The sequence below is a fragment of the Zonotrichia leucophrys genome, chromosome 1, assembly GCF_028769735.1.
Source record: "Zonotrichia leucophrys gambelii isolate GWCS_2022_RI chromosome 1, RI_Zleu_2.0, whole genome shotgun sequence".
Lineage (NCBI taxonomy): Eukaryota > Metazoa > Chordata > Aves > Passeriformes > Passerellidae > Zonotrichia > Zonotrichia leucophrys.
Genome location: NC_088169.1, coordinates 85415122 through 85442243, shown reverse-complemented (window position 1 = coordinate 85442243; position 27122 = coordinate 85415122). Strand labels below are relative to the sequence as shown.

Here is a 27122-nt window from a genome sequence, read left to right as displayed (position 1 = left end):
TGACTACTGTAAGTCCTATAGCCATGCTACAGCACCACTCCTCTTGTTAGGCTGACATAATTAAGATATAAATTTCTCCATGATTCTTTTTCCTTTTAATCTAGAGCAAAGAGGAAATGCACATATATACTTATGCTTTTAAAAAGTGTCACATTATAGGACATTTTTCTCTGAAACATATCGGTCAAGGATCCATGAATACCCAATTCACTGGCAAGTGGTGCAAGTTACTCTGTCAAAGCACCCAGCAATGCCAATTTGTCAGTTCAAAGCAGAAACAGAGTATTTTAGCTTTTAGTTACAATAAGCTACGCTGATGGACCTTGTAACAGGGCAGGTAACAGCCAGTCTTTAAATCTGAATTGACATTGATTTACAGGGTTTCATTTCTTTGAATCAAATCTGAGAGAGAGTGAGTTTCAAGCTACTTCATCTCTCGAAATTACAACTACACATTTTTTAAACACAAGAGTTTGCTTTAAGAAAAGAAAAAATGAAATCTCAACTGTCTACACAGTTAAGATAAAAGGGAAAAGTGATGTTAAAGATATAAAACTAGCAAGGTTTTGTTTATTCATCTTTTTTTAATTCTGCTTTTCCCCTCCATAAATTTTTAAAACCGCCTTGATTTGAAATCCTAATAATAAATATGCCACGCAACATTCCTCCTGTCAAATCTCTCTCTTCATGGTATTACTGCAATATTTGTAACTTTTGATCTGGAAACATCAAGTTACATAAGATCATAGTTCTTCTTCTTGTAAAGATGTGATTCTGTCAGAAAATGAACCATTGAAGCGGGAACTCAACAGAACTGGAAATGACTTTCCCAGGGAAAAGGTAGTTCTGCTTAAGCATCTCAGCTATTTTAAAGTGCAAGAACTCAATGTTTTATTCTCCTGAGCAGAGAAATGGCAAACCACCAGGTTAAAAATAATCACAGTAGGCTCTTAATTGGAATAGTGTACATGTTGTAGACAGAATGAAATAACATTTCGTTATTATGCACTCCAGGAAACCAATAAAATAAAATAAAATAAAAAATTCACTTTGTAAAACAAAAATAACATTTTCCCTTGCCAGCATACTATCTGCTCACCAAAATAAAAGGAAAGCATCTATTTTAAATGAGTCAAGGAAAATAATTAAGCTACATGGACTTAAAATAAGCTACATGGACTTAAAATTGCAGTCTTCTCAGCCCAAATCTCACTCCTTCCCCAGACCCACTGAAATTAGAGAGATGTCTCTCTTTTTCCATCCATGTAGTAAATTAAATCAGGGGGAGGGGAGACTGTTTCCCCCCCCCACCAGTGAAAACCAGAAGACCAGTTTTACCCTTATCTCTCGATGATTTTTCCCTATCCTTTAAAATTAGAGAAGGCAAATTCTCCCCAGAAAAGCCTTTCTAAACCAGGACCCTTTGCTAATAAGAAAAGGAAACTATGAAGTAAACTTCTGCATCTCCTTTTGCCTCTTACCCGTTTCCTTGCCAAAGAACAACCTGAGAACATTTTTCCATATTAATGATCCTCTTTCTTCACCAAAATATCACATTTCTTCTCTGGGTCACACATATAAATAACAGATTAATTGAAAATCTCCCCTTGTGAAGATGTGAACACATTCATGTGTGTATGTATGAGAAAGGAGGGTGAGGCACGGAGGCAGAGTCCCTGTAAAGATATAGTGCATCTCAGAGCAGTGGCCAGTAATTCCCAATCTTGGTGATTCTTTTTTGAGGGAAAAAAGGGGAAAAAAGTGAAACAGGTTGTCTGCAAAGGTAGCCCCCCTCCTCCCCTGCCCCAGTTGTGTGTGCAGACCCCCTTCCCGGGATGGTGGGTGCAGAGCAGCGGTCCTGCTCCCAAGGAAAGTGCAACACAGGTTTCATTTTCAGGTGCCTGGGAAATGCCCGGCCACACACCGAGACCTCACTGTCGGTCCCCTCTCTGCCTCCAGACCGGCTGCAAACTAGCACAGAACCTACTTTTCTTTGGCCATGCACTGACCCGGGGATTGCCTTCTCAAGGGATCATGGCAGCAAAGGATTCTCCTGGCTACAAACCAGCCCACTCCAGCAAGGACTGATCCAGCAGCGTGGCCGAGTCTGGGAGCTGGGAATTTTACAAGGACGGGCAGCTCGCAATGGCCACAAACGAGCAAATTCCTTCAGCCCTGTAACACAGGCAGAGCCGAGTGAGCTGCTCTGAAGTCCTGCCTCGCTGCAAAACTGTGCAAGAGACACATCTTCCTCCCTTTATGCTCCCCCCGCCACTGCACTACACATATCTATGTATCTATAGATATATATATACACACACACATACTCCTTGTTTTTTCCACCCTAGCCCATAAAAGTGCTACAGGCAGAGGCACTAGGTGGGAGGCGCCTGGCTCTGAAGAGGCCAATGAAATAAATTAAATACAAATCACTGGCTCAGCCCCAGCCTCCCCCAGCTACCAGGGGAGAGGTTGGGGTTCCTGACCGCCAATCCCTGGCTCCTGCCAGAGCCAGAGTGCGGGTGGCATACACAGGCTGCTGGCATGCTCTAGGTGAATGTGTGCTAAGCCTTGGTTGTTGCAGGCACATATGGTGCACATGTTGGGAGCAGAGCACTTTCCATAGGAGAGGAGGGGCTACACTACTAGTAGGCAATTTTATTAGGGTCAGCGAAGCCGAAAGAAATGGGATTGGGATAGGCTGGGAGCTGCCAATTTCCCCTACCCAGCTCCGGCGCCCCAGAGCAGAGAGCGGCACGCTAAGAACTTGCCAGACTAAAGCACAAGTTTACCTATAAAAAGCACACAACTTCAAACTTCAAAGATTTGCTCTCATTTTCTCATTTTATGGCCCTCCCTTCACCTGGGACTTTTCTCGGGGGAGAAAAAAAAAAGAAAAAGATGCAGCTGTAAAGGTGAGGCTTCACTGCAAAAAGTTAAGAAGGAAGATAGGGTTGAGGTGGAGAGACTAATTTTTAGTTTGATTTAGGATTTTGGTGTATTGCCTTCTTTATTTATTAATTTAAATCATAAGAAATTGAACTTTCCAGGAAAAACCATGAGCAAATGCATTCAAGATGAAGAAAGGTCTTACCCATCTATTCAATGAGCATTTAGTAATTCTGTTTTGGCTGTATGAAAAATATATTTCGGACTATGTATCCCATAAAAAAAGGTAGTGGCATAAATATGTTTTTTTGGCTGGGTTTTGGTTTTGGGGTTCTTTTTTGTTAGTTTGTTTTGTTTCATTTTGGTTTTGTTTTCAAATCATGTGCTTACAGGGTTGTAACCACCGTGAATTTCTAAGTGTGGTCATGATAAGAAAGTAAATAAATACTGCCTTGTGAATACTTTTAGAGTTTTGGGGGGGGAGCTAATTATTATTTTTTAAAGATTTAGAAATTTCTTAACTACTACTTCTTTTGAAGTAAAATATCCCAGATATTTTACACTATATTTTCAATCAAAACAAATCCCAGGAAATAAATGCCCTATGGTAGCAGCCTGGTTTCAGGTTCAACAGCCCAAATTTGTATTTGAGAATGCAAATTGCTGAGAATACAAGCACGAGTCTGAACCACTGCATTTCTTCCAGGCACTCCAGCATCTTTTCTCCAACACCACACTATTTGGGCGATCTTTTAATCCTGGCAGGGCATGGCTGGAAGCAGGGCTTTAACATTTAATGCCTAAGAAACAGACTTGTCACTCAACTTGCAGTCAAGCGCATTTCTTTTTCTTTTTTTTTTTTTTTTTGCTTTTTGTTGGAGGCAAACCCACCTTTCCTCCTTGGAAAATGGGAGACCCCATCGTCACCCCCGATTCTAGCGCGGATCCAAATGTAAACATACACACACACACTCCCACCACGCACCACCCTGCAGCAGGACATGAGTATGGGGGGCTCAGACAGAGCCGAAGGAGCCTTGTGGGCTGACAAATACCAAGGCACTTCTTTCTTATTCTATTTTTTTCTGCCTCCTTTCCTCCCTGCTTTTACTATTACATAAATAACACCGATTGATCTTAAAGCTGCATCCTTGCTCCAGTGCCTCCCAATCTGCACTGCTGCCTTCCCCCAGCACAGCCGCACCGCTCGGGGTGCAGAGGGAAGGGTCGGGGAGGGGGAAGGTTGGGTGGGAGAATCCACTCCAAACATACCCTGAAGCAAGGTTTTGGCAGTCTGGGGGTGCCTCATCCTCCCCCCAACGCCCCAGCCCGAAGCTTCCCGCAGCATCTTTGCCTCCCTCCGAATTGCTGCAAACTGTGCGAGGGGAGGGCAGGGAGCTGGGCATGAGGGAAGGATGGATGCTGGGGAGGGAAAGCCAGGGATTCAGAGAGCTTCTCCCCAGCCCCAGCCTGTGTGCCTGGCTGTTTGGTGGGAAGAGGGAAGGGGGAAGGGAAAATTCAAGAAGGGTCTATGGCATAAATACACTTTTCAGAGGAAAAGCGAAGCTTACCATGTCTGCAGCTTTCCCCCCACCGAAATGCCACTTCTGTGTCCAGCGATCCCAAAGTGGAAACTACAGGCAGGCACCGGAGCTCATCTCCGCAGGCAGCTCAGACATACACCGCTGCCACCCCCAAAAATCAAAATCAAAATAAATGTAAAAAAAAAAAAAAAAAGAACAACGACCGGTCCAGCTTCTTTCCTGACAGGAATCGTCCTGGTAGGACTGCCCAAAATAAGCAGCTGCAATCCAAAGGCTTTATTTAAAGCTTCCCCCCTCCTCCTCCCTCTCTCCGTGCCTCGCTCGCTCTCTCCCTCTCGCTGTTACACACAGAGAGAAAGAGAGACACACACAGGTTACATGAATGGGAGGCAGGAGCCGGCGCTCCCGGCTGGAATGACAGGCGCACATGCGGCGGGCGGCTGCCCGCCCCAGCGGCGTGGGAACAGCTCGGACACGGCCTGCGGATGCGGGGAGAGGGGCACGGGGTGGGAACAGGCGTGGGCTGGCATGGGCATGGACATGGCAGAGGCGTGGGGCTGGGCAGGAGGACACAGACACGGGCACGGCAGAGACGTGGGGCTGAGGACATACAGACGTGGGCATGGCCACGATCTCAGAACGGATGTGGGCCAGGGATGTACAGAGACACGGGCAAGGGGAGAACACAGACATCGGCATGAGACGGGAATAGGCTCAGGCATGGGCAGGATGCAGTCGTGGCATAGGCATGGATCAGGGGAGGACACAGACATAGGCATGGGCACTGGGAGAAGGGCTCAGGCATGGCATGGGCATGAAGGGGATTTGGGCATGCATGTAGGCATGCATGGCATGGAGAGAGCATGGACGGGGCTATGGGGAGGGGATGGACGTGATGTGGGCATGGACAGATGTATGGGCATGGTGAGGACATGGATCAAGTGTGGAGATGAGAATGACAACGTGATGTGGGCATGGACAGATGTATGGGCATGGTGAGGACATGGATCAAGTGCGGACATGAGAATGACAAGGTAATAGGACAGGAGAGGATGTGCTTGGGTATGATAGGAACGGGCTGGTCTTGGCCATGGATTACATACACATGGGGATGGGTTGGAATGGCATTGGCTTTAGCATGAGAATGGAGTGGGGATCAGGATGGAGGCAAGAAGTGGAGATCTGCCTCAGGTGGTGCCTTCATGTCCTGGCCATGGTGAAACTCCCTCTCTTCTTGGGGTCAGTTGGGCTCTAGTTTCAGCCCACATCGCAAGGAGGAGGAAACCTCTGTTTCTCCTGTGCCTCTAGTTAGGCAGCTTGCATAATGTCTTGCTTTTGGGGTCAGGGGGCATCATCCACAATGGCGTCAGGGGATGACATGATTATCATTATCAATTACTATTTTTAAACTTATTTTACAGAATTGTGCTGTTTGATAATTAAAGTCAAATTCTCAGAAAGAAGATCAATGCTACCAGTTTCTGCCTTTTATTTATTTGGGTGGGGGGGATTCGTTTGGTTTTATCTGTTTTTTAATTATTTTTAACAGCAGTGACAAGAATTTAGGTCTGCTTAATGCTGCTATTCAACATGCTCTGAAGAAAGAGAGGGTTACAGTGCTGCTAAGTGTCAGGCCCTGCTACTGCTTCACTGCCTGACCTTGGGCATGTCCTCAATAACTTATCCCTGTCAGGCTGTATCACCCATTGCCATTTACACTCAGCCTATCATTTTCTCATTCACCAAATAATCACATTTTTCTCTTTCCAGTCCCTCCTCAAAATTTACTCTTACAAAACTTTTCAGCAACAGGATTTGTGTTGACATCACAAATCTTGGAGTGACGCTGGATTCAGCCCTAACCCGCATTGTAAGAGGAGTGCTGAACATAATGGACTGCAGTACTTCCTGCAGTGCTTTGAGCTACATGGGAAGCATCCTCTTCATGGCATACCTTTAAATCAGCCAGATGCAAGTCTGCTGTGGTCTGCCTTTTTCTTCTGTCCTAAAATTTCTAGCCTTTGTGGAAAGCAAGAGGTAAGATACGTGTTTTATTCCAAATCCAGAAATCTCAGTAAAAAGGTGCACAGCAAATCAGAACATCATCCTAAAACAGCACAGTCCTCAACATAAAGGTCTGCATTGCAAAACAGCTGCTGTTCACTGGTTTTTTTCAGACATACATATTAAAAATGAAATATATTTGCATTGGCCTTATTACCTCTGGAATATATTCCGCATCAGGAATCTAGACTCTAGACAAAGGTAATTTAGGTCTCCGGAAGGAAAAAGTTTAACTGAGAAATATATATATTGTTAGGAATAGACCTCATCCAAATTCAATGGTAATTGTATAAGCCTTTCAAAAATCATACAGTATGCAAGCTTCCAAAATTTCAGAACAAGAAACATTTCCATTTAAATGCCAAGAAGCAATTTTTCCTCTCTTGTTCAATACTAAATCAGTCACATGAGCAGTTTGCATTTGATTTTAGAAAGGAAATGGAACATCTTCTCTTCCAATTACATATAACTTTTTCTTGTTCTTAGTGCTCTTACAGTTTGCATTACTTTCCTGTGGTTTTGAAACACTTAGTTGATATACCCATTCACCTCAGACAATTTTTTGGTTCTTTTTAAACTCAAGTGACATTATTAAGAAAAGATCAGTAAACTGAAGTGGGGAGTAGAATGCTGTTTATTTGAATTCTGGCTGGTGAATTCAAGTTTAACAGGTCAGCACTGTTTGTGTAATTGGCCTTTTTCTGTTAACAGAACTAGACAATAATGCTCCTGGTAAAAAAAGAACAATAGTAATTTAATGGAAAAAAGTGACTTTGCTTAGGAAAATCCTGCTCCTGCTTCAATTCACAGTGAATTACTGTGGTCACAGAAGTGTGCTGAATACCAATTTGGAGCATATTTTATGAAGATGTACAGTCAAAGTATCAGTGTTCATCAGCCTGCAACGTTGTGCCTGGGTCCTGCACCCCAGCAATTTTGCACTTTGCACCTTGAGAACAGTGACTATTGAGCCAAGTTCTCCTCCATGCAGGGTTTGGAAGAGTTTGTAAAGAAGCCACATCTGTGGGACAAGAAGGTGAATGACAAGACTAATGCCTGTTAGACCTTGTGTGCCAGAGAGCAAGGACAGCAAGTCCTGGAGCTGCCACTCGGACTGGCACCTGGTGCTCCCAATGCCGGCTTGTGTTTCCATGTTGGCATTCTCTCCAATGAAACAATGAAAACACATTTTGTAAAGTTCCCATTCATCAAGCAAAAAAAGCAACATCTAGTGGTCAAAGGCTTCTTGCTGGCCAAGTTCAGCAGCAGTTGGTTTGGTGAGCCCTTTGCCTTAGTGGAGACATCTCCTAAGGGGCTGCACCACTTGACAGCCACTACTAAAGATTTTAATTTTTTTCCTACATCCAGGAGAATAATCCAGAGGGAAAACCCATGCATTTTAATCAATGGAAGTGAAACCATTTGCCTTTCAGAGACTATAAAATACACACCCCAGGGTTCAATGCTCTTTTCTACTCCTCCAGAAAATTCTTAAGGGGAAATCACTCTTTTCTTGATGAATGTGCAATTCAAATGTGGAAATATGCCATTCTTCATGCTTTCTCCATAGGGTGCAAAATGATTTCTGTAATTAAAACCTTTTTGCCAACATTTCCTGATGAGAATTTTTTTTTTTTAATAGAAGGGGAAAAGTCATGTACAAGAAGGTTTCCAAAACCAGGTCTGGAGTGTTTGACCTTTAAGCTTCTATTTGAATTAGCTGTTTTGTTTTAAAGGTGCATGAGGACATGAGGATGAGGAATATTAGCTATTTTGTTTAAAAGGTGCATGAGATTCATGAGGATGAGGATGAGGAACATGAGTAAGGGCTGAAGCTTAAGTTTCCAATCAGGCACTGTTGAAAGAAACTGTCTGCAGGAGAAAGAAAAATATGGGTACTACTGCTAATATCAGAGTAGCTATTAGAGATGACATTAGCACTGGGAGCACACAGCCCAGTGCTCAACACACTTTAGCAGCCCCAAGTGGGTAACCAGGGTCTGTGTGGGGATCATGCTGAAATGTGCGCTACAGCATCAGTGCTGCACTGGTTCCCATGGTAGCTAGATCAAATCCAGCTTCTCTGGTACATATCAAGCTGTGAGGGGCAGTGTAGACAAAATTGGACTCAATTAAGAAAAGCACCTGTGTGAGCTTTTGTAGGTCTTGCACCTGAAGTCCACAACATATTGCTGGTCACCACAGCTTGGACTATGTAATATAGAGAGATCAGGAAATAGGACAGAGCTTTTAGCCACCTACACAGTTAAAGGGTGAAACCCCATTCCTGTATGATAGATAACAGGGCTGAACCAGAGCTGGATGCAGAGCTGAGTCCTGAAGTTCCCACTTTGAGTTATGTCTCTCTGACAAAGCTCTTGAACAAGGTGGTGGAGCAGAAATCACTGGTGCTCTTTATCAAAAGGAGGATTTCCCTTCTCTTTCTCTTCACTCCATGAATTCTTGCAGCTTAAATCTGTCTGCATTGACTAGAGAGATGTTTCTACTACTGGTGCCATGAGATTATGTCCAGAGTGGGGATGAAGAAATGCTATCACATATTCAATCACAGAATTACTAAGATTAGAAAAGACCAACTGTTGACCCAGCACTGTCAAGTCCATCAGTAAACCATGTCCTCAAGTGCCACATCCACAAGTCTTTTGAATGCTTCTGAGGATGGTGATTCCCCCACTTCCCTGAGCAGTCTGTTCAGTGAAGAAACCTTCCCTGGCACAACCTGAGGCCCTTTCCTCTTGTCCTGAAGACTCTTTCCTTTGTCTTTCCTTTTATTAGCAGATTTTTAACAAGCTGCTAAAGGCTGGAGAGGGTCACTCTATGCTGACTATGCCTTTTGTAGCATCTCAGTAGATCTTAAGTCTTGAGAAGAACAGAGCTAAGCATCTACCCTCAGTACTGGGTCTTATACCCTTCCTTTCCTTCCTTGCAAAGCACCAGTGTCTGTTGTCATACCTGAAAAGAAGCCGAGGCATACGATGGAGCTGAGAGTCTGCTCCAACTGCTTACTCAGGGAAAGTTCCCATCAAGTGAATTGGCCATTTGCCTGAGAGAATGTTGCAGGATTCGGCCCATATGCTTCTCAGCTCTTATATTTGCATAGTGCAGAATATGCTTACAGTACAGTGCCAATAAAACAAAACTATATACAGTTAAGCACAGAAAAACCAAGAGCACAGTTAATACCATTTACAAACAGCAGCTGAGCTCTGCAGCTGACACCCAGGCTTATAGACCGTGCTCTGATGTGGGTAATATGCACAAGACAATTATTTATAGGCAATTAGGTGGAAGGTCCTGTAAGCATATAGGTCTGTATTCTCCTTTCCCTAAGCCTATTACATTCTTTTTCCCTGTGTATTGTTTATATTTTAACTCTGTAAATACGTCCTTTTTTCTTTCTTTTTCTTTTTTCTTTTCTTTTCTTTCTTTTCTTTTCTTTTCTTTTCTTTTCTTTTCTTTTCTTTTCTTTTCTTTTCTTTTCTTTTCTTTTCTTTTCTTTTCTTTTCTTTTCTTTTCTTTTCTTTTCTTTTCTTTTCTTTTCTTTTCTTTTCTTTTCTTTTCTTTTCTTTTCTTTTCTTTTCTTTTCTTTGTTTTTAACTAAGGAAAAAATTTTAGGAGGCCACTTCCATGGAAGACAACTGTTCTTGAAGTAAAGATTTTGGGATTGTGTAAACATGCTGTATGTACCATATAAAGTGAACTTCAAATGAAATATTGGTTCGTTCAGTCTACTGAAGTAGAATGAGGTCTCTCTTATCCCCAGAAATACCAGTGATGTGTTAGGAAGAAGAAAAATATTCATCAAGAAGATGTAGATCATGTCAAGAATTGTATAAATTGCTCAGAGGATCAAATTACACCTTTTCAAAGACATATTTTCCTCTCTAAAAATCTTAAGTATGCTTTTTTAAATCCAGGGATAGGATAAAATATTTCTCAATTCACAGCACATGATAAAACAGCCATGAACAACTGTGATATAATACATCTTCAATACAATTGACCATAAGTATATTAGAAGAAACTCCAAAAAATAATTACCCTGTTACCACACTGTGACTTTACATCCAATTTTGTTCACCTTACTGTACAAAGCAGATGGAATAGATGGATTTTATATTTTTTAATAATACTGGAATGTTCAGAATTTGATATAGAAACCTGGCTACCAAGGTAATAGGTACGTATAAGAACCTATTTAGTATAGCTGTGTGAATAGGAATTGCCATTAAATTACAATGAAATATTGCAGCATATCAAGCAATATCAAATAAAACTTAGAAGGCCAATCTGCAGCCATATTCAAGACATAACCTCATCATGAAAGAGATTTTTTTCCTGATGAAATCTTCTGGATTAGACACGTGTGTGATATTTTTGAATTCTCCAATAAGGCCACGTATCTTGACTAACTTTGTGATCACTCCAGATTTATGCCTGTGCAATAGCAAAATTCATAATAATAGTCCCATTCACATGCTAGATGCTCTTGGGAAATGAAAAGCCAGTTATTTCAATCACAGAGAGTCTTGGTCTTACTAAAGGAACAGATCTGGAGACATCTCTGCTCTTTACAGAATAATGTCTGAGCCAGCAGAATAAAGCCCCCACTTCCCCAACACCTTCACTTCTGGCACCTCCTTTTCACGTGTTGAACCAACCATTGACTTCTGAGATGGCAGAGTACCCACATTACTGTATGACAACAGAGAAAATTATGATCTTGTGGTATCGACACAGCAGATCTGAGTACAGTGACTGGTTCTAATACACATTTACAATCCTTGTTAAATTTTTAGGACTCAACCCCCAGCCTGTCTCACTGAATCCTCACCAGAACGGTAAATAGCATGAATATTCCCTGCCTCCTGCCTGGGCTGCCTCCATCAGCTGACACGTCACCACTCACAAGGAGGGAGGGATCGAGCTCTGCTCCCACTTTCTGCACTGTCCTCCAGATAAATTGTGTTAGTTTACTGGCAAAATTTAGTTTTTATTATTGTTTGCACTTCAGAGTCAATATGGATATGGAAGAATAAGCTGAAATGTATGCCTTTTGCATCCTTAATAACAGTGTGGCCTCTCCATAGCTACGTGACAATTCCCTAACACTTTATTTAACGGTAGCAATTTATCATGTCTGACGTATCACAGTGAAGTAGTTCAGTATCCCCAATTTACAAGAAGTGCCTATTTGTACTGCTTATTTCAAGACAGACCAACAGACTGAGTGCTAGCTTTCAGCTTGGAAAACCCAGATTCAGCTCCCGGGCATAGCAAAAAAAAAACTGTCTAGGCTTTAGTTTCCTCTGTATAATATACAGATAAAAAGACTTCCTTGCTTTATCAGATGTTGTGGGGATAAGTGCATTAAGGACTGCAAGTCCCACCAGCACTCCAACAGCCATAATTATCTCAATTAGACACACGTGGTGCAAGTACAGTGATATTTAATACATACCCTATGTGTATAACCCATGAGTCAGGGCTGATACGAACACAAGCCATGCTAAGGAGTTAGAAATGCTGCTCACCTGCATGCTCTCCCCTGGCTTATGCTCCATGGAAGTTTGTGTGTCAGAATCCAGCTTCGGCTCACGGTCACGACAGAGCGCGGCTGCTCAACTCCGTGGATTTATTTCAGTCGCACACTCCTGGAGGCAGGGGCCCATTGTCTGGGCTGAGACACTCAATCTGGAAGGGAAAGAATAAAAAGGCTCCAGTGTGTAAAGTCATTCATTACAATCTGGAATGAACAAGGAAATCAGTGGGGTTGCTGGAGGTTAAGCAAGGGCAGAAATTGGTCTTTTATCATTGAAATGCCATAGAAAAAAAAATTACATAAAGTAAGGGATCTAATCCTGCACATCTCTACTCACATCTCTTGCCTTTATTCATTGCAAGGGGTCACAAAGAAACAATCATGTACATTTGCAGGACCAGATGTTAAATGCATTTATAACAGAATTTCATAAGCAAGCAACTTCTTTTTCCTTGGACAGAACTCCAATGAAATTTTGATACGACCTTTATATACTTTCAGATAAAATAAGATTATTTGGATTGCCATCCTACATAAGTAAATTTTCTACTGTAACTTCAAACTCAGAGGCATGAGAACATGCTTCAGAAGTCAGCAAATATTTTTGAAGATTAGATCTGGTGTTCTTTTAAGAGGAACTTTTGTAGTGAAAGAAAAGTAAAAGGATTGATTACAAAGCTTTCAGTAGTGAAGGTGCATCATATTACTGGAAAGTGTGGAGTGAAAGTTGTTCTGAAAAGCTCCAGCAGCATCTGTGCTTATTTTATTGTACTAGTTACCCTTGGCTATGATAAATTTATGCACGGCATCAAAATAATGGGATGTTTTCATCGCTATCCTACAAATTTAAATAAAACTGTGAGCAACACAATTGCTTTCTAAAATGCAGTAAAATTCAGGACTGCCCGTGTTGCAGTGAGCATCCACAACCCAACATCCAGGCTTCAGATGAATCCATCTGTGAGGACAACTCAAAGCCTGCTTGCTGAGCAACAGTTCTTCAAGCAGGAAATTGGGTTCAACCAAGGGTTCCCACCCACTGTCCTGGCAGGAATTCCATAACCTCTGGGGCCAGGTTTTGTTCATATATCAACTCTGCACATGATAATCCTCCCAATTAAGGCATTTCACCTTTCACTTCCTTCACATTCCCCACCTCACATGGTAGCTCACTGTGGTGCTAAGGATGCTACAAAGGAAGGATGCTACAAAAATTACTATCTAGTGGTAAAAAATGGCTAAATAAAACAGGTGGTTGATCCTATAGACTGTTACTCAGTCATGAGTCTAACAGGGACCAGTCCAAAGCCTGTGCTAGTGCACCACTACTACTAAACCCCAGAGAAGGGTTGCAGAGATTAAATGCCCTGCCCATGGAACCAGGGTTGGAACTAGATGATCTTTAAGATCCCTTCCAATCCAAGCTGTTCTGTGTGTCTATGAATTTTTGCTGTAGCATTTTCATATTAATGACTACAGATTTAGAAAATGAGGTTAAGTAGTGGGTTTTAAGATTCAGTAAGCAGTACATTTAAAACTGGCCTTTTTTCCTATTTGAAATCCCCAGATATAGACTACGTAGCCTGTTAGACCTGATCATGCCTGATCCAGCCATTTTCAGAGTGCAGCTAGGTCAGAGAATGGGTTCAAATAATTTTCAGGGTAAGAGACTACAATCTTAATATGCTACTTAATTTACCCTCTTGGGCTGGGTAAAGAAAACATCAGAAAATCTTTCATGATCTTGTTGGGTGAGATTAGGAAAGGCCACATGAATGCCTTTAAATGACAATCCACAAAGGACTAATGGAGCTAGTGACAAATCTGCCTTCCTTTCCCTTTCCCTTTTGAATCACTGTGTAGCTATGCCAGTCTGCTGTGAGTTTACTTGAGTCAGAACAGGACACACACCTGCAAGGCAAAATAAGGTGCTTCCCTTCCTCTCCCTCTGCATCTCTCTGCAGGAGTGTCTGACACATGACATCTGTTAATGAGGGTTATAAACCCCCCCCATCCATCCTGTAACCCTGTACCAGTAGTGCTTAGACCCAACGGCCTCTTTTCCTAAGGAAATAAGGCTTTTATAGGAGTGCTGTCTGTCCATCTGGCTCTCCATCTGTCAATCCTGTGCCCAGCAATGTTTTCTGAACCTGGTGGCTAATTTCACCCCATTCTCTAGAGAAGTAAAAGCTTAAAAGATATAAATATCCTACATATATTATGAAAATCAGTGGCGTGTGAGACAAAGCACAGCTCATGTGAGTGAAAGGCTGTGGTATAAGCTCGTTAGCTAATTGCTTGGCTTGAGCTGCCAGCTGGCCAGTCGGTGCATGCATACCAGCCAGCTCAGCTACCTGTGAGTGACTTCTTGGATCTTCACACAATGCACCTGGCAAGCCAGCAGAAGAGAGGAGACTTTTGTAGAGGGAGTAGGTGTGCACAGGGAGAGACAAAAATGGAAAGGAAGACTTGCCAAGGGCTGTGGTCAAAGAGAAAATGGTGTTATTGAAGGAGAGAAGAAAACAAAAGTTGGAGGGTGTGATTTTGTGGAAAGGAATATTTGATTTAAGATGTTAATAGAGTGACTTGGTTGTTCTTGAAGGACGGGGTTTGACTAATATCTTGAGTGAGGATTTTCCTTCTGTCTTTTATCAGAACCTAAAAACAACCACTCTGTTAAAAGTAAGCATCCTTGTAATCTACACCTTGTTCCAGATACTTGAAATGAAGGAAAGAGCAAAAAAAGAGGACACTAGCAGAAGACAGGTTATGGAATGAGCCTTACTATACCCTCTCCACAGCTACTGAACAGAGGCACCAGAAAACAAACTGGATTGCATTTTAAAAGTCCAGTTTAGAATGCTCTCAGTAAAGGCATACAGTAAATTTGCCACAGTGTCAAAGCCAGAGTCTCCAAATCTCTGGTGCTGGAATTTCCCTGGTGTACATGGCAGCAGAGTTGCTCTGCTCACGTCTGCATTCAGCTGACAGATGCAGTATTTGGGTGTGAATTACTACCTTTGCTCTGTCAGTGGAAACCCTACTTCTGTCTTGGTTCTACCATCAGTTATTCAGATCCTACTGCCACTCCTCTTTCAAGTACATTTTGGCATTATTTAGTACCATTTCACTGCCAGAACACTTGGTTTTCCCCATTCCCCTGCTCCCTCACCCCTTACATTCCTTTCTGTGTTTGATGCATGTTCAACCACAGCCTAAGAGATAAAGAGCAAACATTCAGAACAGACAGACTCCTAAAAAATCAGCTGAACTCAGGATTCCTAGTGTCAGATGATAAGGTGCCCGAGCTAACCTACCGATAAAGTATGTGTTAAGCAAACCCTGTGATCTACACAGATAGCTTAAGCTTCTGCAGTGCTAATTACTATTACAACCTTAAGCTAATATTTGAGCCTTTCTTTTGAGCAAGGATGTGTAACAATTAGATTACAGGATTTGGAGCATTACAAAGAGAGATAAAAGCAGCAGTTTCGTCATGGTATGTGGTATTTTGTTTACACAGAGATAATAGCAATGATGATAATAATAATTTAATAACAGCTATTTTATTTAGGTCCAAATTCTGATTTCAGGTGCATCAGACCTGGGACAGAATTATCCTGAATGCATTTGGATTGAGGCATGCAGATCTGTAGTCAGAGACCATTTTGAAGTGAACTGTTCTGAAGAGCCCAGCATGGTGTGCAATTAGTTCTAGCTACTCGTGGTAGTAAATAGTGAGCCAATATTTCCAAAGAAGGGCCTGGGATTGAATATTTCTCTTCACTTCTGCCCTGAGCATTGCTGAGAACTCTGATGATATGTATTGCACCCTGATCCTGATGACAGCTCCAGCAATGAAAGGGACCTCTGTTTTTTCGGTCTCTGCCACCCTTATGGTTTCCTCTCTCCCCACTCCACAAGAATATGCATATGTAAAAACACAATATGCTTGAAAACAGTGGTAATGCATAGGGAGAAACAAAGCAACAGAGAAACAACAGTTTACTCTAGCTGTGTGCCAGATTTAATACATGTTATGCTTTAATGTGACTGGGACATCATCTTTAGAACTTTCTACAGTGTACTATAAAGAAAAGGCATCTTTTCTGCATGATATTTCAGCATGTTTTTCTATGTCTCACTGTTTTGTTTTTTTTATTTCTTCTCCTAGGCACCCAAGGGGAAAAAAAATCACCCCATGTCCATGACAACAGACAGCTTTTCTGATGAACCATAAAATTCCTTGCCTCAGAGATAAGTCAGCTCATACAAATGAGCATTTGGCCCCTGAAATTTTGTTGCTTCTGAGATCATAGAAAATACATGACAAAAACACCCTTTGCCAAAAATTGAAATCAAGATTTTCCTCTGCTTTGGAAACTAAAATCAAACTTCCTAAGTACGACAGTTTTTCAAGTATTTATCACCATTTCCTGTAAGACAGAATCAGTCACACAAAGCAAAGCTAATTTGTATATCCACTCAGGAATATTAAAAATGCTATTATAGCATTAAAAAATAAACCTATCTCCTAGCAGTGGATTTAAAGAAACTCTCAGCAGCAGAAAATCTGGTCCCAGAGTCACGAGCAGCAAACAAGCAAGGCAATTAACTGAAAAAAGACAAGGACATGTTTTAGCAAGCCCTCATTCCACTCTTAGTCTATCATAAGTATATAGGAAACCTAAAAGCAGGGAAGGTAGCCAGATAGGATATTTTTCCTTACCCATAGGCACCAGGGTCTTTTCAGAGAGCTGCATCTCGCAGGCAGTCAATACTTGGTTGAAAACTTGAAAAACAGGTTTTAAGCAAAAACTCTTCTGAGAATTAGATCCAGACTGGAGAGGCTGAAAGCATCACTCGAAACAGCCAGTTTAATTTATTCAAAGAAAAGCCACATAGCTCAAGGACAGGTAAGTAGGTAAATAAGCCATTGTCAGCCCCTTCTTGGCAAAGAAAGGTACCATGAGAAGCCTACATTAAAGGAGAGCTCTGCATGGGAAATGAAGGAGCCTCAGGTACAGACATTTGATTTATTTTTTTCAGAGTGTGGCACAGGGGAGCGTGCACTGGCTCAACCTGTTGTAATCTAACATGTGGGTTGCTAGTTGTTGCGATGATATTGCAGCAGCCTCTTCATTAAAGGAGCTGTGTCTTTAGCAGCAATGATGCATTTTCTACCTCTGAAATCAAGACTTTGTCACTGCTGCTCTTGCTCTCTGTTGCACTTCCCACTTTACCACCTAATTTTTTTTCTTTTTTCTTTCTCATAGTGAGCAGTATGAATGCAGGGAAGGATAGATAGATACTATATGTTTCTTATTTTCTCAGCTGACAATCCTTTTGCTACTTCATTTCACTTTAATAGGATCTTCTTGTTACCCACCTACTGTATCTCAGCATGGAAAATCCCGGCATCAAAAGGTTGAAAGCTGGAAGAAAAACTTGCCTCCCTGCAGCTCTAGATGAGGTGAGGATGAGACAAAGTTGCTTTGCAAACAGTATTAAGGCAGTTCAAGGAAGTGTAGGTAAAGGACATTAGCTTCCCCCTGAATTAATCTCCAGCAGGCTTTTGCTTTTTCCAAAGGCAAAGAAGATGAGGGAAGAGTCACAAGTATCTTGGAAGTGTAAAACTGTCAAGAAGAAATGGTCAAATGATTTCTTCCATATGACATAGCTGTGCATTTCTATTCAGCTTGTGTAAAAGGAATTCCAAAAAGGAATCCTGCGACAGAAAGATGTGTGACAAACAAAAGAAGAGTGGAAACTGTGTCTGGGCAGCCCCCAGCTGTGTGTTGGTGTGCATGGCTCTGAGTGTGCATCTGTGTGGGGATTCACTTATAGGCAGCACTGGGACCATCTGCACAAGCCCAAGTTCCTCTATCATATCTACTGATGAGTTTCAGGGAAAGCAGCCCTGGTTTAAAATAGCCTCTGGAATATAATATTAAAACCTTATGCTTAAAACCAAAACTGTTTTGAAGCTGCACCTCTATTTCCCAGCAGTTACTCTGGGCTTTAAAGTCCAATGTCTTATGTAAAGTCTCATTGCAGGGTGGGGGTGTTACTGAGAATTGGATGGGAGACACCTCCTGTCTTGGTCTGGGGGAAATCGAGGGTGAGATCAATGTGACAAAGAACCAGAGGGGATTAAATCAGGCATTTGTGCTGGCAAGGAGAATGAGGCGGGGTGGGGGGGAGAAATTTCAGCTCTGCAGACGCCAGACCTGACATTTCTGCTGTGTGCTGTGCACAGCGGCAGCACGGAGCACGCTGGGAAGCGTGTGTGTACCACTTCCCTCTGCTGGAGGCAGCCCAGACTGTTACCTGCCTCCCTCCATCCCTCAGTATTCCTGTAGGTACTAAAAATGCTCCAACCCCTATCATCTGGCACAGCAGTGATAATGAAGTGGCCACAAATCCTTTCAGTAACTTTCATTTATACAAAAGTCTCAGTGCTGACTGGGGGGTGGAACACAGCCGCTCTTCCAGCACAGAGGAAGAAAAAGGATGAGAGGAAAGGGATGTGTTTTGCAGAGATTGTTTAAGCTGACACATTTTGAAAAGAGCCAGAATACCACAGCCTGGACATGTAACACTTCTTGAAAGAAGAATGAACTGTCTGATTGCTCACAGGTTTGCACAGCCATGCACAGCCTCCCCCAGCTCCAGCACTGTGCAGCACCAGTTAGGGAATGCTTTGGGGTTGTTCAGTGTACTGGTGTCCGTATAACCATGCACTGATCAAGTTTGTTTTGCAGCTTGTGCAAGATCACAGGTCAAGGGAATGTGGGGGACTGAATGAATTAGTGAAGAGAAAAAGAACCTGCCTGCAAGCTGTCTTCCCTGTCCACCTCCTGCATCGTCTTGAGCTGTTAAAATATTTAACATAATACAGTGTAACTAATAGGTCTTCCCATCTAATCCCTTGCTTAGAGATTGTGAACATCAATGGTTTTATGCTCAAGGTGAACTACAGGCTATAGAAATGGATAGTTCAGATGGAAATGATTTTTTTTTCTTTCTTGAGTGTGCAGAACATATTTAATATTTTATATTTGCCCTTAGATATCTCCTAATGACATTCTCCAGTAGCCTTGTAAGACCAGACCCAGCTGGACCAGTCCCAACAAGACTAAGTTGGTTGGGGCTTTGAGCAGCCTGGTCTGGTGGAAGATTCCCTGCCTGTGAGAGGGATTGAAATGAGGTGGTCTTCATGGTCCCTTCCATCCCAAACCATTCTGTGATTCTTTATCCTATGACCACCACTCCTGTAAGGCCACTGAATGTCACAGGCTTCAGGAGAACAGGTAGTGTGAAAGTCCTGGAGAGCCAGGGGGGTTTTGATACTCTTTCATTTTGCTGATATCAGCCTTGTCATTATCCTCTCATGAGAGCTCTTAGAAGAGGAATCACAATCTAGTAGCTCTTTGGCATCAATACACTAAACCCGTTAAAGTTTTTTTTAAAAAAACCAGACTGCTACTGCAGGAAGCCATAAACATGTTACACAAAAATTTCCAGTGCATGAAAAAAGCACTATATTTATTACAAAGGTATTGTCCATTAGAACATGAAAAAAAGAAGTCTAGTTTATGTTTTGTGCAAGAAATATTCTTGTTTACCTACCATTTTCCTCAGATAGGCTAATTTTGTAAAGGAGGCATATTATCCCTAGCCTTCCTGCCATCCCAGTGCTGTGGTAGATCATGCTACCTCCTCAATCAGTCACCCACACCTCTGGTGAAACAAGCTTGCATTGTGATTCCTATTGAATCTTAGCTGTAAACCCAGCATCAGTAAAACAAATCAACAAATACCTCTTTAGTAAGAACAATAGGGAGTGGGTAAATCTGGAGAGATTTCACTACTTATTTATTTATTTTTAAGGGGAAAGGGATGGCAATTCCTCACAGGCTGAATGATGACAGCCATCTATGCCAACAGAGATACTTGCTGCAAACAGGAGCTTATTTTTTGTTAAATAAGCCACCAAATAAAGGTGTAAATGTAAAAAAAAAAAGATGATTTCTGTATGTTATGTGTGTATCTACATTGGCATTTAGCTTTGCATCAGATGGGTGCTATTGAGCACCCCAATCTGTTGGCAGCACTTTAGCATTTCTACAGAGACTAGAGGGTTAAACAAGTAGGAGAGATCTTGTTATGATTATGGAAAAAGACAGCTGAGAGAGACTGAAATCATTGTATATCAAGATATTACTAGATGCCAAGGCAGAATTCTTCCTAAAAATCTGTGACATGGACAGGAGCTGTCATACAAAGGTTACCAAATATAAGTGGAAAAATTAGGGAAGAACATCATCTAAGTATTGTCCCTCCAGTTAAATGCCTAACACTTGAATTTTGAGAAATTTCATTATGACTGCTGTGTATAACAAAAAATATGGCAAATAATAACTAAATTTATCCCATGTACAATTGCACTGAAACAAAAGACATTAAAGAACTGAGGTTCGCCTGTAGTGGCCACTCATGTCTTTGAGATTTTGCTCTCCTTGGAAGTGTGAAAAATTAGGTTTCCACTTTTGTATCAAATCAATATCAACCTCCATAGGCACTTCTTTATTTGTATTTAAAAATAAAAAATAAAGAAATAAGGATGCAAAAAAGAAGAAAAAAGAGGAGAAAAATATGGAAAGGAAAAACAAAAAAGGGAAAACAAAAAAGAGAAGGAATAGGAGAAAAGGAAAACATAAAGGAAATCAGGGGAAAAAAGAAAAATACAGAGAAAGATGTAACCAGAATGTTTTAAGATGTGTATTAAAAGGACTGCTCTCTAAATGAATAGGAAACAACAGATTTTCTTCCGTCTTTCTTCCTTCTGATAAGAAAATTCTGATTTCCTTACTTCAAGCAAGGAAAGATAACTGAATGAATGAGCATGCTCGCCACACTAGAGATGCTTTAATTCCAACCACATTTGATCTTTGTCTAATATTCCAGATTATCTCCACCTGTATGAAGTACTCAGGGAATGAATGTCCCTGCAGGTAGGGTATGGTACTGGATATGATGTTAAATATAAAAATCTCTCTAACTGACTTTTAAAACTATTTCCATTGTACTTTTTCAAGCATTCTCTGTCATTGCCACTCTTCTTTGACCACAAAAAAAAAATCAGACACATAAACAAAATCAGAAATGGAATACACTTTGAGAGTGATTTCCTGTGCAAAGGGAATGAAAAGGAAAATACTTTCCCCTCTCATTACAGGGACAGCCTGTAGTAGAGTGAGCCTGAGCAAGGACAGTGATGGAGGGAGAGACCTGAGGCAAGCCAAGATCTGGACCAAGAGCTTTCCAGGGATTGTCACATTTGGCTGAGGACAGAGTGGCTTGGCAGGGCTGCAGCCTGTCCAGCAGCCTGCTGGGAAAAGAATGGGTACATAAGGCCGATGAGGGAGGAAACACTGACCTTAATTTTGTTTCCAAAGACACTATTTTTTCCTAAAGTTGAGAGTAAAGTAAAATAATTAAATTAATAAATCAAAACAAACAACAACAAACCCAAAAAAATATGTAATATATTTTTGTAAAGGTGCAATACAAAATTAGATAGCATGTGTGACAAGTGAAAATTATTTTGGTCTGTAACTGTTAATGCACAGTCTGAGTGGCACTCCAGCCTCCATGGGCTCTTTCCTCAGCTCTCACAGGACTCTGAACAGAGAGTGACACAGTCAAGTTTGAGCCCTTAGACAGTGCACTGCTGAACTTCAGTTTTCCTCATCCATAAAAGTTAATTAATAAATGTTTTATGAAACTTTCAGAGGTCTATGCTATCCTGTGCTAGAAAAAAGGCTAATTTTGTTAAAATATTTAACACAAAATGTTTTCCCATTGTAACACTTTTCAGAAGAACTGCAGCATTTGACCATCAGCTTTTTAAAGTTCTGTCAGACCTCAAGCTATAAGAAATATTATAGAGTTAAATATTACTTCACCATCCTTGTGCATTTTGATTTTACATTGTAATAAGTGTAAGGTTCTCTTCAGAGTGTCCCTGCAAAGGACAGGGCTCTGTCTCCAGCTTTTTCCTATTCATCAGTGTCTTGTACTTTGCTCTGTACAAATGTTTGCAGTGATTTGTAAGCAGTCTACGCAGAGGTAGACTCAGCTGAGAGTTATTATTACACTCAGACAGCTTTATGCACTGACCAAAGATAAAATACACTCATCTCCTTAATACTATATATACACTTTCTCTATACACAGCATTAAAATGTCCTTACTGATGCTCAAACTATAGGAACTGTAGCTTGAATTTATATTTATACTTTTTTTTTTTTTTCTTTAGACCTACCACAGTAGTATTCGGACTAGATCAAGGTAGCGTTCTTTAGTTTTGTTCCAGACAATATAGTGCATAAGAGCATAACTCTTCAGATCAGGAGGCTGGACAACTGCTACTGAGCACTTAAGTCTTCTTAACTTCTTTGTAAACTGAGGAGAGCAGTGATTTGTAAAACTGCCTTGAGATGTGTGTCCGGTAGATGCCAAGTGTGACTATAAATATAATTTGGGCAACTAAAGGGGCTGAAGCCAAGCCCTTTCAGAAGCACATTTTTAAACCAAGGATGCTGAAAATCTCAGGCTCCCCTATTTAAACTAGAATGCTTTCAAAGCTTGCCAGATCATCCACATTGAATTTGGACAGAGAGTTCCAGAAAGAAGGAAATACTGTTGACCAGGCTGGTGGCTTTGTGCAAGCTCTCTGTGACAACTGAAATCAGGAATATACTTATTGATTATTACATCAGAGCTAAGATTGTTAGAGGATTGCATTCCTCATTTAGCAGAGATCTAGAACTCCAAGAAGAGTTTGGGCCATTAGTAAAAATAAGGACAAATATGTGCTCCTACACAGAAGAACAGTCTGGCAAATTCTCTCCATTACCACTGATTCCTGGTTGAAACCTCCATAATGCATGGTAACTGCAGCAGCTCTGCTAAGATTTCTAAAGCAAAGTCATTGCAGCCCATTGCAGAATCTCTTCCCTCTTCTCGAGGTTCAGTGACCCATGGGTCAGTGCTGTTAATGTGGATTTCTACGCTGGTGCAGCCGTAGTGTTAAATGACAAGGATGACAGTCTTGTTAATTTATGCAGGCATTGAAAAGAGAGCTAGCCCATAATTTTGTTATGTTTCCAGGGCTTGACTTTTGTTCTAAATGTCAACAGGGTGTGCAAATGCCACACAAGTCTCCCTTAGGACTTGGCTCAAGTTCATATGCAGATACTTCTGAGAGTGTCTTGGATTCATGAACTTAAAAACCTCAGCTTAAATATACAAAACTAAAACTAGTCTTGATAGACAATATAAAAATACTGCATAAACTCCTGAGAATTTCTTTAAATTTGTGCACAGATACGCACAAATGCACATATATAGCCACACATACATTCTCTGTACACAGGATTTCAAGATAAGAACGTTGGTCAATTTTAAGAGGTCCAGTTTACCACCTTGGATTTTGTTTGCAGCTGATTTACTGGCTTTCCCCATTTTTCTTTTAACTACTATGTTGCAAATTTCTTAGAATGGTAGGCCTGGAAGCTGTCTCTTCATAAGGAAGAGCATATAAGCACTGTGAGAGGAAACTCCTCCAGACTACTCCAGCAGTGTACCTCAGGTTTTTTCTGCATAGAAATGCTTTTAGATGTGAAAGACCCGATGACACAAAAGTTCCTATGTAGATCCCTCCAGGGCATGGCAGTGCTGAATTGCTTGGCAGGGCTGAATGGAAATATCTGTGCAAAAAGCTGCCCTAGCACTTGCCCATGCAAATAGAGGGCTTGTGTAGATCTCAGCTGAGTGATGATCAGGAAGGCAGAGCCTGTTCTGGATGAGGATATAGGATATTTTAGAAGTGAGTGTTTTCCTGGGCATGTTGAGGAGGTTAAAAAGTTTGAAGAAGAGAATTTCCAGACAGAGGATGTCTCTGAAGTTCTCTGTTCTTTTGGTAATGTTCTCAGATAAATTTTCTTGATCAGGAGAGCCTGGGAAAATTGGAGTGGAAAAGTAAAAAGAGCTGAGAGACAGTAGAATAGCCTCAGAATCAGGCAATGAACAAAGGTGTGTGAAAGCATAGGACACCCAGCTCTTCATAGGTGTTTAGATTACCCAAACTCAATTTAATCTGTGATATCTGATCATCATAGCAAGCTTCCTAGGAGCTCAGTTGGTTTGGTAGTTCTGACTTGTTATCCTCTCTCTGCCAGATCTGGCATATGACAATTATGCCCATTAAGAATTCAATTATATATTTAGTAATAACTGAAAAAGATTTATAAGGCCACACACACAAATTCTTTTCCAACTGTGATCTTGGACAAAGACACCATTTATGATCGTGAAAGCAACACGTTGCCATCCAACCACTACCACTATCCAACTTAATCTCTTGTACTGTTCTGCTTTCACACCAAACACTTCTTATGTAGAGACCAGTAGACTCATTTGAAGACAGCATCAATGCTGGATTTTTTTATCACCATACCAAGGGAGGTACAGAGCTATAAAGCTGCTGGCTAATACCTTTCCTTAAAAACTGAACATCACTTGAGCATGTGATATGCATTGCAGCACGCAGAATGTTTGACATCCCAAATCTTTTCTTGTCAAAGCAGGAGCAGTACCTGATTCCTCAATGGCTTGATTCCTTGTAAAATTGCTAGCAGCTATTGAGTTTTTCAGATTTATTCTAGAGCAGGTTTTCAGGGCTGTCTGTAGAATGTCAGTATCAATGATGAAGCTGATTTTATTCTTATATTTTGGGCTCTTGACTTAAATACACATTTTTGAAATGTCTTTCTGAGGCTTTCCTTATTAATAAGTGCTTTCAGAAATAAATGTTGGTTGTCACAAAAAAATTGTTTCACATTTCTGTTTTGTTTCCTGTCATTTTGTAAATTCTTGAAATCAGACATTTAAAACAGTAAACAGATGTTCCAATAATAATTAACAAATATTTCTGGAGTGAGAAGCTAAATAGGCCTGCAAACCTTGGAATATCTGTTCTATGCTATCTATAGACCCTCCACCACAGCATCCCATTCTTTTTTCCTTCCTTTTACTTTCTTTTTTCCTCTATGATCTCAACTCCCACTTCCAAAGCCTGCAGATATCCTGTAGATAATCTTTTTCCCTAGGTACCTTCCATGCCTCCAGGCTCTCTTCTAAGTCTAGCAATTATCAGCTGGCAAAAGGCCCCACATGCTGTGACTGGTTCCAAGTTGACTGCTGGTCGCTACATGCAGGCTGATTGTGCAGGGTCAGACCATGCAGAAAAATGTCCCATCATAATTTATCTCACCAAGGGTTGCTCCCAGATTTGGAGGGTATTAATTTCAGTCTTTTCCTCCCACTTTCTCATTAATTTTCATGAACCTTATCAGTACCTCATTATATTTTCTGGGAGATATCTAGTTCTCGTTCAACATGACTAATTCAAAAATGATCTCAGGTTTTTGTAAGGGAACTGATAAACAGATGGACAGGCAGAGCAACTGCATAAGGCTTCAGGAACCCAGACAGAAAACTAGACTGTCACCAAGTTTGTACTCTAACGATCTCAGGAGAATTGATATCTATTCATTAATTCTGATTCATGACATCACTTCATCAGAGAGATAAATATTACTGTTCTTTAATTTATAAATGGGTCAACAGAAGCATGAAGAGGTCAGGAGACTTCTGAAGGTCCTAGACCAAGTCTGTGGTGGGTCCAGGGATATTTTTTTGACTGGCCTGTACTGCAACCTCAAAGTCACTGTGTACTCAACAGGTTCTTTAATAAAGGAGTGGCTTTGTCATGAAGCAGGATTAGGAATAAAGGTGCAAGCCATGGAGAATCTCTTGGGATAGCTGTCATGGCCTGACTTATTTGATCCTTGACCCAGCTACAGGCAGCAGGTTCTGCTGAGACACCTGAGACACCATCCCTGCATGGGCAGAGGGGCAGAAAGGGTAAGGCACGCAGACATCACTTGCAGACTCATTAGACTTCTGAAGATTAAAGTTACTGCTCCTGATATCCACCTTGAGCCCTTGGATCCACACATTTGCTGTGTGTGTTTTCAGCTGCTCATCCTCGGGTCCTGTCATATCCCATGGGGCAATTCCTTTATTTCCTTGAGTCTCCTGCTGCACAGATACTGGCCATGCCCAACTTCTTCCTGTAACTAGGTTTGCTCCTGCACCATCTCCCCTCAAGTTCAGATTCATCCTCTTGCTCAACCTTATTCTCTTGCCCCCTTCTTTTCCTTGAAGCAGATGAGAGCTCCCTTCCACAAAACATCTCCAGTGGATCTGAGACTTGGATGAAAATGAATAAACATTGGGAACCCCAATATAAAATTTTGCCTCTCAGTGATGTCAACAGCAAAAATTTTATTCCTTGACTCTTTCCTTGCCTGGAATTACACAACTTACTCTAAAAGTCTAGGTCTCAGCTGAGTTTCCCTGGATTTGTTGCACGTTTTCTTCACAGCAGCTATCTTAAAATTCCTTTAAGTCCTTGGGCATAACCCTATTCCCCCATCTCTATCTCCTGATTTGATTTGGTGATCTTCTTGTTATGAAGTGAAGAGAGTTTAGAGATGCTTACCAGGGAAATCTTTGTCCTCCGAACTCAGCTTTGTTTTCCCAGACTGAATGACTCTTAAAACCCAGGGAATTTGTGTGATTAAGGACTCAATGAACTCCATGAAAGACTTTGTAATTTGCACAGCTATTGGTATTTTAAATCAGAGTGCTTAGGTATGAAACATGTTTACACTTACAAGTCTAATTATTTTTAATCAAATTAAGTGGCTGCTGTGTTTTCCTTATCAACATGTCCTGAGAAAATATAGCCTTAAGACCATCTGAAATAATTTTAATAAGCCACAAATATTTTGTATGTGTTTTATCTTCATTTCTCAAATGTAGCTTTGCCAGTGGGAAAAAAGATACAGCAAAAAAAGTAACTTTTTTTTAAAGACAAAGGGAAGGGAAGGGAAGGGAAGGGAAGGGAAGGGAAGGGAAGGGAAGGG

At 41.2% G+C, this 27122-nt stretch overlaps 1 protein-coding gene across 10 annotated transcripts in view; it reads right to left on the bottom strand.

Annotated features, from left to right (window-relative positions):
* Positions 1-27122, bottom strand: part of TENM4 (teneurin transmembrane protein 4) — a 1542144-nt gene that overhangs the window by 585671 nt on the left and 929351 nt on the right. For 9 of the 10 annotated variants that reach the window (XM_064720073.1, XM_064720105.1, XM_064720113.1 and 6 more), the window contains exon 7: positions 12053-12212. The gene's annotated coding sequence lies outside the window, so the exon portion shown is untranslated. Of the gene's footprint in view, positions 1-4460; positions 4588-12052; positions 12213-27122 lie in introns of those variants that run through there. The other variant, XM_064720082.1, reaches the window with a different exon arrangement.